At 37.7% G+C, this 10,353-nt stretch overlaps 1 pseudogene; it reads left to right on the forward strand.

Annotated features, from left to right (window-relative positions):
- The first annotated feature begins 399 nt into the window (after positions 1-399).
- LOC140512210 (V-type proton ATPase 21 kDa proteolipid subunit c'' pseudogene) lies at positions 400-964 on the forward strand (annotated as a pseudogene).
- Positions 965-10,353: the final 9,389 nt, after the last annotated feature.

Raw genomic sequence — 10,353 nt, forward strand, 5'->3', positions numbered from 1 at the left:
ACAAGCTTAATCCTTCTAAAAATGGCAGGTTTTCAAATATTGGAAGAATACTACTGTGCATTCATTTCCCTAGATGGGAGGATGGAGCTTCTTCTTCTTCAGCTTATGATGAGGTGGAGCAGTGCATTGAAGTCAGGATGATCTTAGTTCAAATATGGCCTCATACTCAGACACCTACTAGCTATGTGACCTTGGATGAGTCACTTAACATTGATTTCCTCCAGTTTAAATATATATGTGTGTGTGTGTGTATATATGTATATATTTGTCTGTGTATATATGTATGTGTGTATATGCATATATGTGTGTATCAAATTAAAGGCAGAGGAATCAGAGCTCAGTGTGCTTGAACTTGCCAGCAACTGATACTTTCCACCTGGCTCCAACCTCAGACCATAACACAATGGACTCACACTGCTTTCTTCTGGCCTCTCTGTGGCCTTATGCAGCTGCATGATTATTATAGAAATCTGCAATTCAGTGTTCAACTTTGACTTATGCTTTGATAGGGAAAGGATTGGTTATCACCCTTTCTGTGCTTGGAACTGCTTGGGACATCTAAATCACAGGCTTATCCAACATTGATGGAGGAGTCAAGCCCCCTCCCCCCACAGCCCACCGTTAACACCAGGAAATCCATAAGCATGATCTTCTGCAATGCTGTGAATCTCTATGATACCATTATGGCCACTGCCATAATGCCATGTTAGAGCCCTTCAGTGGAAACACTTTCAAAGCCATTGGAATCATAGCTACCATGAATGCTATTCTATGTTTGATGCTGGTCTCACTGTGGGCGTGTTGGTGAGCAGGCTGTGTAGACAATGGAGCTGCGTTGGTTGATTCCCAGATTGCCTGTATTTTAGTCGAGATCCTTATTGCAGAGCTCTTTGGCAGTGCCATTGGCCTCTTTGGGGTCATTGTGGCCATTCTTCCGACTTCTAAAATAAAAATGGAAAACTAGGCCTGAAGCAGAGGGAGGACCCTGCCCTGCTGGGCCTTATTCATAATTTGCTGGTTTTCCTGGAGGGTCTGACTGCTCAGTCAGATAAGCCACAAGGACCCCTCCCCATGATGCTTATTTTGTGTCTCTCTGGCCCTCACTGAGATCTGCCTTTTCTGTAGTCCCATGGAGGGGCAGGTCCTGTCCTAGGAGTTTGGAGTGCATATCTTTGCCACATATCTTGACCTCTGCCTCACCCCCAACCTCACTAGTGTTTGAAATTAAGGTGCGTATCCTGTCACATCCTCCTCTCAACAAATATATGTATACACACATATGTGAATAATTCTTTCCACACATCCTTCTATAGCATAATATCAAGGTCCATCATTCTAGTGGTCATTTTCTTTCAGATGTTGTACCTTTTATCAATATATTCCCAATGGTGGCACTTAGAACTAAACAAAATGTATTCTCCAAATGGAATTTGACCAGGGCAAAAGTATAATAATAACATGATGATGATGATGATGATGATGATGATGATGATGATGATGATGAGTTCTCTACAAATAATAAGTTATAGTTCTGAAATTTCGAAGCCAAAATAGTAGGAGTAAGAGCAGGAATAATGGTAGCAGTAATAGTAATTGGGCATATGGAGTTCAGACCCATGATTTAATATATGTAGGGAACTCTCCATCTGGACACTCCACCAGTTTAGATTGTCTCTTTTTGAAAGTTATTGTTTTCAAAGTGTGATCATAGGTAGAATTGGAATAAATAGAGTTTGGCAAAAATTATTGAAGAAATGGAACTTAGGTCTTTTGTTGCAAAAGTCCTAACCCCTGGTGGTGACAGAAGACAGAATATCTGTAGTAAAACATATAGTATTTGCTAATTTAAAAGAAACACAGATTTGATTCAGCTATAGAGAAGATGAAATTTGAAACATATATCAAAAATAGTGAATAATATTTTTAAAAAAATTGAAAATAAAGAGATTCTCTACTCTAAGTAAATAAGGCATTAGTTTACACTAGTACCTCCTTATTAATCTGGGATCTATTTTATTTTTAAAATTTCACAATACTTTTCTGATGGGTGAAATAATCTAATGGAGTGATCTTGTACTTAATTAAAACTGTAGATATACTTTGGCACAAGTGTTATTTCCAACAATGGAAGCAGTGTAGAAAGTCCAGAACATGAAATTAAATGTGAATAGACTAGGATTTAAAGTATCATTCAGGTCTGCCAAATATTAAAACTGGCATAGAAGTTGTAAGATATTTTTTATTCCAGATTAGGACATGTGTACCATTTTTCCAATAATATTTTGTACAAATGGAAGTTGTCAGTATTATCAGTTGCCCTTGGGAGAGTTTTTTTAAGTCGTAGTTTTTTTTTTCAAATCATTAGTATCCCTCTCTTTTTTCAGAGGCATTGAAAACTAAATATCAGGTACCTTCGTTGATATTTTGTTCCTTTTATGGGAAACCCTTGCATGCATTTGGTCCAGTCCAGAAAATTTGTTAATCTTTGCTTTCTTCAGTGTCATTTCCACTTCAGCAAGGAATCCTGAGTTGTGCTGGACAGAGGGAGATGTGTTTTTATATCTAAGGGTAAGAGTAGAGATAAGATTTTTTTTCTATGAAGGGCATGAGAAATGCTGATTAATATCACTTTTTAAAGCAATATTCACCAGTTTGGAGTTGAGCAATGCTAAGCAAAATGGGAGAGACTAATGCCAATGTCTTAAGGTAAAGTCAGACATAAAAGTGCTTTAGATAAGGTATGTTAATGTACTAGGACTGAGTTTTGTTTCTTTAAAATTAAATCCATTGCTTTTGGTTTGGACCATGAAAGACTGAGAAAATTCAAAGAAATACGGAATCTTATAAAACACAGAACCTGAATAATGATATGTGGTGGTATTATTGTTATTTTTTATCAGGGAGATAATAGAAAAAAAGATTTGATAGTGGAAAAAAATATATATATATATATGTATATACTATAATTGTAATTTAAACTGGGGAGATCTTTCTCAGTCATTAAGGCCCATGTGGCCTGCCTTGGTCATGTGGAAGTCTGAGTCACATGAATCCTGTGATAGGAGGAGTTTGCTGAATGGGTGGAACAGGAAGTTTGGAACAAGAAGAGGTGGAGCTAGAGCAGAGCTGAGAGAAAGTTAGTCATAAGAGTAGCAGCCAGAACTAGAAAAGATGCAGGGAGTGGCTAGTGTGAGTGCAAGTTTTTTGTGATTTTATTTTCCCAGTCTTGTTTGGAAATTGTTTAATGGACCAAGTTTGTGGGAAGCCTAGAAGGGGAAAGTATTGGAGATGGTGTTGTTCTCTGCATTGTTATTGCGTACAGATCTTTGCTGCTTTGATGGATTTGATTTTCTGGTTTCTTGCCAGGCCTAGAGGCCTGTGTGGGCTACCCGAGTCTTCTTACCTCACCTCCGAGGTCTTTGGTTGGCCAAAACCGGATGCTCATATGAGAGAAAGGACGTTCCAGAGTCGAACAAGGGTTGAGCTTTATTTCAGGGTCTCAGTTACAAGTGCAGGGGGGTCTTCCTTAGGAGGAAGAGGGGGAGATTTCCTAAGGAGGCTAAGATCTTAAGGGATTGGAAGTAGAAGTACAAGCGGGGAGAGAGGGGGAGGGGAGAGAGAAGAGAAGCGGAACCTACTGTGCTCTTGGCTCCTCACGTGCTAAGAGAGCTTTCAGGCTTCCTCAATCCTACTTAACCTTCAGCCGCATAGTTTGCATCTGAATACCGTGATGTTAGATAACAATAGTGTGCCCAGATCCGGGACCATCTCGAGGGCGGGGAGATCTCTCTCCCATCACGTTTCTCACGGGAAGAGGCAGAATTACTCGAGATAGCTCAGTTCACCTCAATTCCCTGCCGTTTCCTGGGGGGGTCTCGTGAGAGCTCTAAGATTTAGAAGCTCCCACCTTTACCCGCCCGAGACTGTCCACACGGAATTGAGCTTCCAATCCCAACAGTTTCTGAATTAATATTTTGGTTCTCCCTTCCATGTGGAGAGTCTGTATTATTTTGCGATTCAGAATTGCACTGGGATATTCATGGCTATAATAGGTGCTGTTAATATTTTATTGGTGCTACATATATACATATATAACATATTATATGGCATCAAATATTAATAAACTTAACTCCCTAAATGCAAGAGAATTGGCGAATGGATTAGAAAACTGAACCCAAAAAGTTGCTTTCTTCTTTTTATATGTCTTTAGGAGTTAAGAGTATTTCTTGTATAACTCTTAAGGCCTAAATGCTAAAGATAAAGAATTAAAATATGCCATAAATACAAAATTTATAACGCTTCAACAGCATTAAAAATTAATCATAATTTCAGATAAGAAAATAATAATAATAGGACTCTCAAGAAAGAAATGGCGGAAACATAAAGGGTTAAAGACAACATAAGTAATGAAATAATATCAATGTTAAATATATATTTACTGAATAGGATAACTTTTAAATACTTAAAAGAAAAAAACTAAATGAATAATAAAACTTTAGATAGTAAAGCAGTTACTGTGGGATAACAGAAAAGATGAAGAAGAAAAGTTCAGATGCACATATAATACTGAAAAAAATTAATTTCAGGGACCTTTAGAGACATCATGAATAAGAATATTATTTTTTCTGAAGTTTAATGTATAATAGCAAAACTAAAAATAAATCTATTGCATTTATTTTTTGCAGAGATGATCTAGATGGAAAAATACATGCATAGAGACTTATATTAAATGCCTAATTTACAAACAGTGTAATAAATTATGATTAATAAGAGAATAGGTAGTTTAAATGAATTTAAGCTAAGAAAATATGAGTTTTCATTTCTCTTGTCATAACAGTATGATAATGGACCACATATTTTCCTAAAACCAGGTATTTAAAAATCACTATTTCAAAAGAGTCCTTAAAACCTTTTCTTGGTACCATCACTTTATCGAAAAGACAGACTCTTGATTACGATTGAATTTTAACACCATTGTACATATATATTGGTGGAGTAGAGCAAAATGGCAGTGCATCAATAAAAATATAGTGATTTTCCCACGTCCAACCATATCAAAATTCTCTAAACATATCTAGAAAATTCATCAGACCAAATGTCTATTTGCAAATCTAAGAAAAAAATTCAAATCGTCATTTCTTTTTCTAGCCCACAGTGGAATTGGTACAGAGAGGGATCTCACCAAGGCCAGGGAATATCAAGCAGCTTGCTGATGTGAACATTCTAGAGTATGGCTATGCTATGAAAAAGAGTAGCAGGATATCCTAGAATCATCACAGAAGAACATAAATTTGAGCAGTGTGTAGGAATATATGCTGAGTGACTCTTCTTTCATTCACAGTCTTATTGCGGTAAAAGATCTAGAGCTGAATGAGGATGGGATCTATACATAGTGTTATGTTTCAATGTGAGGCAGAGTCTTGAGCACTAGGCTGTCTGCTGACAAGGAGCAAGTTTAGAACTAAGCAGCAGGTGTGTGACAGGGACCTCAGGTGTGGAGCAAGGTCTCAGCTCCAGCCTGCAGCTGTAGGAGGAATCCAGACAAATAATCAGGGATGTAATCGCAGATGGAACGCAAGCCAATAGTTTTGTCAATCTGAAATGACAGTTTTTTCCTGCAACTTTCTGATAGTGGCTTAGTCCAGATATAGTCTACTGAAATTCCAAATGAGGCAAGCTCACAAATCTGTTGTTCAGACCCAAACTGAAGTCAGAAAATTGCTAAGCTCAGAAAAGCATGGCAGCAGTCAGGCTTTGCCTTGGAACAAACCACTTAGGGACCCTGAAAGTCTGAGCTACCTTTAGTTTCCTGAAATAACACAACACCGAATACCAGAAGAAAGAAGCAGCAGGACCAACACAGACATTCCCTTCAGAAGTGCAGAGAGCTTGGCATTAACATAAATTCTGGTATCAGGAAGTAGACTACAAAAATTAGTTTTTTTAAAAAAAAATATTGAAGCAATAGTAACATAAAAAAGTATTATGATGATAGGGAAGCCCAAAGCATAAACCTAGAGTAATAAAAATGATTCTGTAATATTCAGAAGCAAAATCTCAGGGGGTAAATGAGCTTAGGCACACATTCAACTAGAATTTCTAGAACAGATAAAGTAAGATTTTTTGAAAAAAAATTTTGGAGGAAGAACCAAAGTGGCAGAATAGAAAGATATACAGACGCTTAGCTCTTATCCCACAGCCCATAAAATATCTGTAAAGAAGAACTCTGAACAAATTCTAGAGCAAGAGAAGCCACAGAACAACGGAGTGGAGGAGATTTCTTTTCCAGAGAGACCTGAAAGATCGATGGGAAAGGTCTGTCGCGCACCAGACCTAGAGCAAAGCGCAGCCCTGCCTTGGCCACACTACAATGAGAGGAGCAGATCCGAGAAGGCTTCAGGAACAGAATCTCCAGCCGCAGCGCAGGTCCTTCAACCCACAAGTGCCAAAGGTCAGTGAGAGAGTCTTTTCGGCTGGCTGAGAAGGGAGCAGGGTGTCCCCATAACTCAGGCCCCTTTGGGATGCAGTAGCAGAGGCAGCACGAGACAGGGGTTCCCAAAGCAGGCACTGGTCTGCATCCATTATTGAAGGTCTCCACGTAAACCCCTGAGGGAACCTAAACCCCATGTGGCAGCCTGCCCCTACCTGAGCAGCTGAACTTAACTCACACTGAATAGCAGCCCCACCCCCATCTAAACCCCTGAGGCTTGGGAGCTACATTTGAACCTCAGCCCCCAAGGGCTGTCTGGGCAGAACTGGAGACAAGGTGGTTGTGGAGAGGAAACTCAGAAGTCAAGTAAATGGCTGGGAAAATGCGCAAAAAAGGGGAAAAATATAAGACCATAGAAGGTTACTTTCTTGGGGAACAGATGTCTCCCTCCCACCCTTTCAGATGAGGAAGGAACAAGACATACTGTCAGAGGAAGTCAAGGCCTCTGCCTCCAAAGGGAACTTGAAATGGGCTCAGACAATAGAAAACCTAAAAAACAAGTTAGCAGCTTCCTAAAAGAGAGTCAAAGAAAAATGCTGAGGAAAATAACAGCTTTAAAAAGAGGCTAACACAATTGGAAAAAGAGGTCCAAAAAGCAAATGAGGAGAAAGAGGTTTTAGAAAGCAGAATTACCAAATGGAGGAGAAAGTTTAAAAGCTCACTGAACAAAATAATTCATTCAAAGAGAGAATTCAGCCCAAGGAAACGAATGACTATGAGTTAAACCAAGAAGTTAGTAAACAAACCAAAAAAATTGAAAAAATAGAAGATAATGTGAAACAACTCATTGGAAAAACAACTGACCTGAAAAATAATAGAGGAGAAATAATTTACAAATTGTTGGACTACCTGAAGGCCATGATCAAAAAAAGAGCCTAGACATTATTTTCCATGAAATTATCAAAGAAAACTGCCTTGATGTTATAGACTCAGAGCGCAAAATGGATATTGAAAGAATTCATCAATCACGTCCTGAAAGAAACCTGAAAAGAGAAACTCCTAGGAATATTGTGGCCAAATTTCAGAGCTCCCAAATCAAGGAGAAAATACTGCAAGCAGCTGGAAAGAAACAATTTGAGTACTGTGGAAATACAATCAGGATAACACAGGATGTGGCAGCTTCAGCATTAAGGGATCGAAGGGCTTGGAGTGGGATATTTCAGAAGTCAAAGGAACTGGAATTGAAGTCAACAATCACCTACCCAGCAAATCTGAATATAATACTTCAAGGGAAAAAATGGTCATTCAGTGATATAGTCTAATTTGAAGATTTTATGTTGAGGAAAAGACCAGATCTCTATTTAAAAAATTTGACTTCCCAAGGCAAGAATCAAGATAAGCATGAAAAGGTAAACAGAAAAGAAAAATCATAAAAGATTCTCTAAAAGTGAACTGTTTACATTACTACATGGAAAGAAGATATTTTTAACTCTTGAGTCTTTTCTCAGTATTTGGGTAGTTGGAGAGATTGTATATACACATACACAGATAGATAGAGAGTACAGGCTGTGTTATATCAGAAGAGATGATATCCACATACACATACAAAAAAATAAAATAAAATAAAAATTAAGGGGTGAAGGAAGAAAATTCAGGGAAGAGAAAGGGAGTAATAGTATGGGGCAAACTACAACTCATAAAAGAGAGAAAAAAAATCTTATTCAACAGAGGAGATAAGGGAGAAGTGGACGTGGGGGACATAAAGCTACTCTGCCCAAGTGTGGCTGAAGGAAGGAATAACATGCTCACTAAATTTGATATAAAAATTTATATATATCCCAGGAAAGTAGGAGAGGAGGTGACAAGTGTAGTGAGGGGAATGTTAGAAGGGAGGGCAAATGGGAGAAGAGAGTCACTAGAAATAAACACTTTTGAGAAGGGATAAGGTCAACTGTAGGGGGGAAAAATAAGGGGGATAGGGTAGGTCAGAAGGTAATATAATTAGTATTACACAACGTGATTACTATGTAAGTCTTTTGCAAAACAACACATGCTTAGTCTGTATTGAATTGCTTTCCTTCTCAGTAGGGCTGGGGAGGGAGGGAGTGAGGGAGAGAAGCTGGAATTCAAAGTATTAGAAGCGAATGTTGAGAATTTTTATTGCATATAATCAGGAAATTAAAACTACAGGTAATGGAGTATGGAAATTTATCTTGCCCTGCAAGAAAGGAGAGAAGATGGGGATAGGAGAGCGGTGGGGTATGATGGATGGGAGAGTACATTGAGGGAAGGAGTAATCAAAATGCAAGGTATTAGGTAGAGGGGCTAGGGGAGTGATGGGGAGAAAAATTGGACATGTTACAAAGTGAGGTAAAAGCAATTAATATTAAAACAATAGACTGAGTTAATTACTGAGAATAAATCAATGACATCTTTAGTTTGGGGAAAAGAATTTCAGTCTAAATTTCCTAGGGGAAGGTAACCTCGGGTAAAATTTGGCATTGATGGAAATGTCAAGGTTTTAATGGTAAATTTTATTTTATGGTTGCCATTTAATTAGGAGCTAGAACATGTATAGAAAGTCATGTAAGCCACTTAAGACTTGCCTCAAAAGATGTTCCTTAGCCAAAGTGAAACTATAATCATATTTGAAACCTGGTTATTGGAACATGCCATTTTTAGATGCTATGGGGCTATTAAATGACTGTTTTTCTGAGTCTAACTCCAGGTAGGGGAAGCAAGAAAAGCTATCTTAGCCTCCAATATATGATGCCAGAAAGCTGATGAGATGCTGGTATGAACTGCATAGGTGATCTCAAGGGAAGGGTGGGAGAGTGGCTGTTCAGCATGGGCTGAGGTAGGATTCTCCTGACTCAGTTTCCCCACTGACACCTGGCAGACTTTGAGCCTGACTGAATGCAAGTGGACAATCTAATTCTGCCTGGAGTTCACATGAAGTTGGGGAGATATTGTATCCCTGCAATGCCCTTACTATTGGTGGCAATTTCCTTTGGTCAAAAGGTTTGTAAGCTTAATACCAGATCCATTCAATTATATATTATGAGTAGGGGGAAATCCGAGGTTGTCTAAAATTAAGCTATTAGGCATAGGACTTTAGACCAACAACATTAAGTTAGGGTCCTTTAATTCTTAGTCATACTGTGGAGACAAATAGGTCAAGAGCTTGTGAAGTTAGCAACATAAATATTATCTGTGTATCAGTTGGTTAATGTTTAAAAAAAATTCTTTTGTGGTCCATATTGTAAATACTTTAAAAAGATGTATCACCTGACCAAAAGTCTGAATTGCCTTATGTGTTATAAACTGTGTTGAAAATTAAAAAAAAATAAAAGTTAAAAAATTTTTAAAAAAATTTAATGTAAATAAAATTAGAGCTCCAAAGGCAAAAATGAAATGTATTGAAGAAATAACTTGATAACGAAATTACAAGATGCTTTAAAAATTGTCCAAGCAACAGACTACCTGAAAATTATAATGGACCAAAAAAAAAACTATTCCATGACATAAGAAGAAAAATGTTAAAACAACATCAGAAGATCAAAATAATTATATGAATGTTATTTTATAGCAAAAATTTAAAGCATGTGTAAACCGTAGTCAGAAAATTTAACAATCATTGTCATGGCAGAGAAAGAATCTAGAGATTTTATTTCAACAAATCAGAAAACAAAACTTCCCAGATCTCTTATAAGCACATGGCAAAATTTTAACAGAAAGAATATACTGACCACTTTCATTAAAAAAAATGCAAACTTTTGGACACATTAGCGAAATAAATCTAGACGTTCTAGGTCAAAAGAAAGCACTGGAATCTCAAGGAACCAGGGTTAAGATCACAGTTGATTTTTCAGGCACTGCAATCAAGGTGTAAAGAGATTGAAACACAATATTCTAAAAGACAA

The sequence above is a fragment of the Notamacropus eugenii genome, chromosome 6 (assembly GCF_028372415.1).
Source record: "Notamacropus eugenii isolate mMacEug1 chromosome 6, mMacEug1.pri_v2, whole genome shotgun sequence".
Taxonomy (NCBI): domain Eukaryota; kingdom Metazoa; phylum Chordata; class Mammalia; order Diprotodontia; family Macropodidae; genus Notamacropus; species Notamacropus eugenii.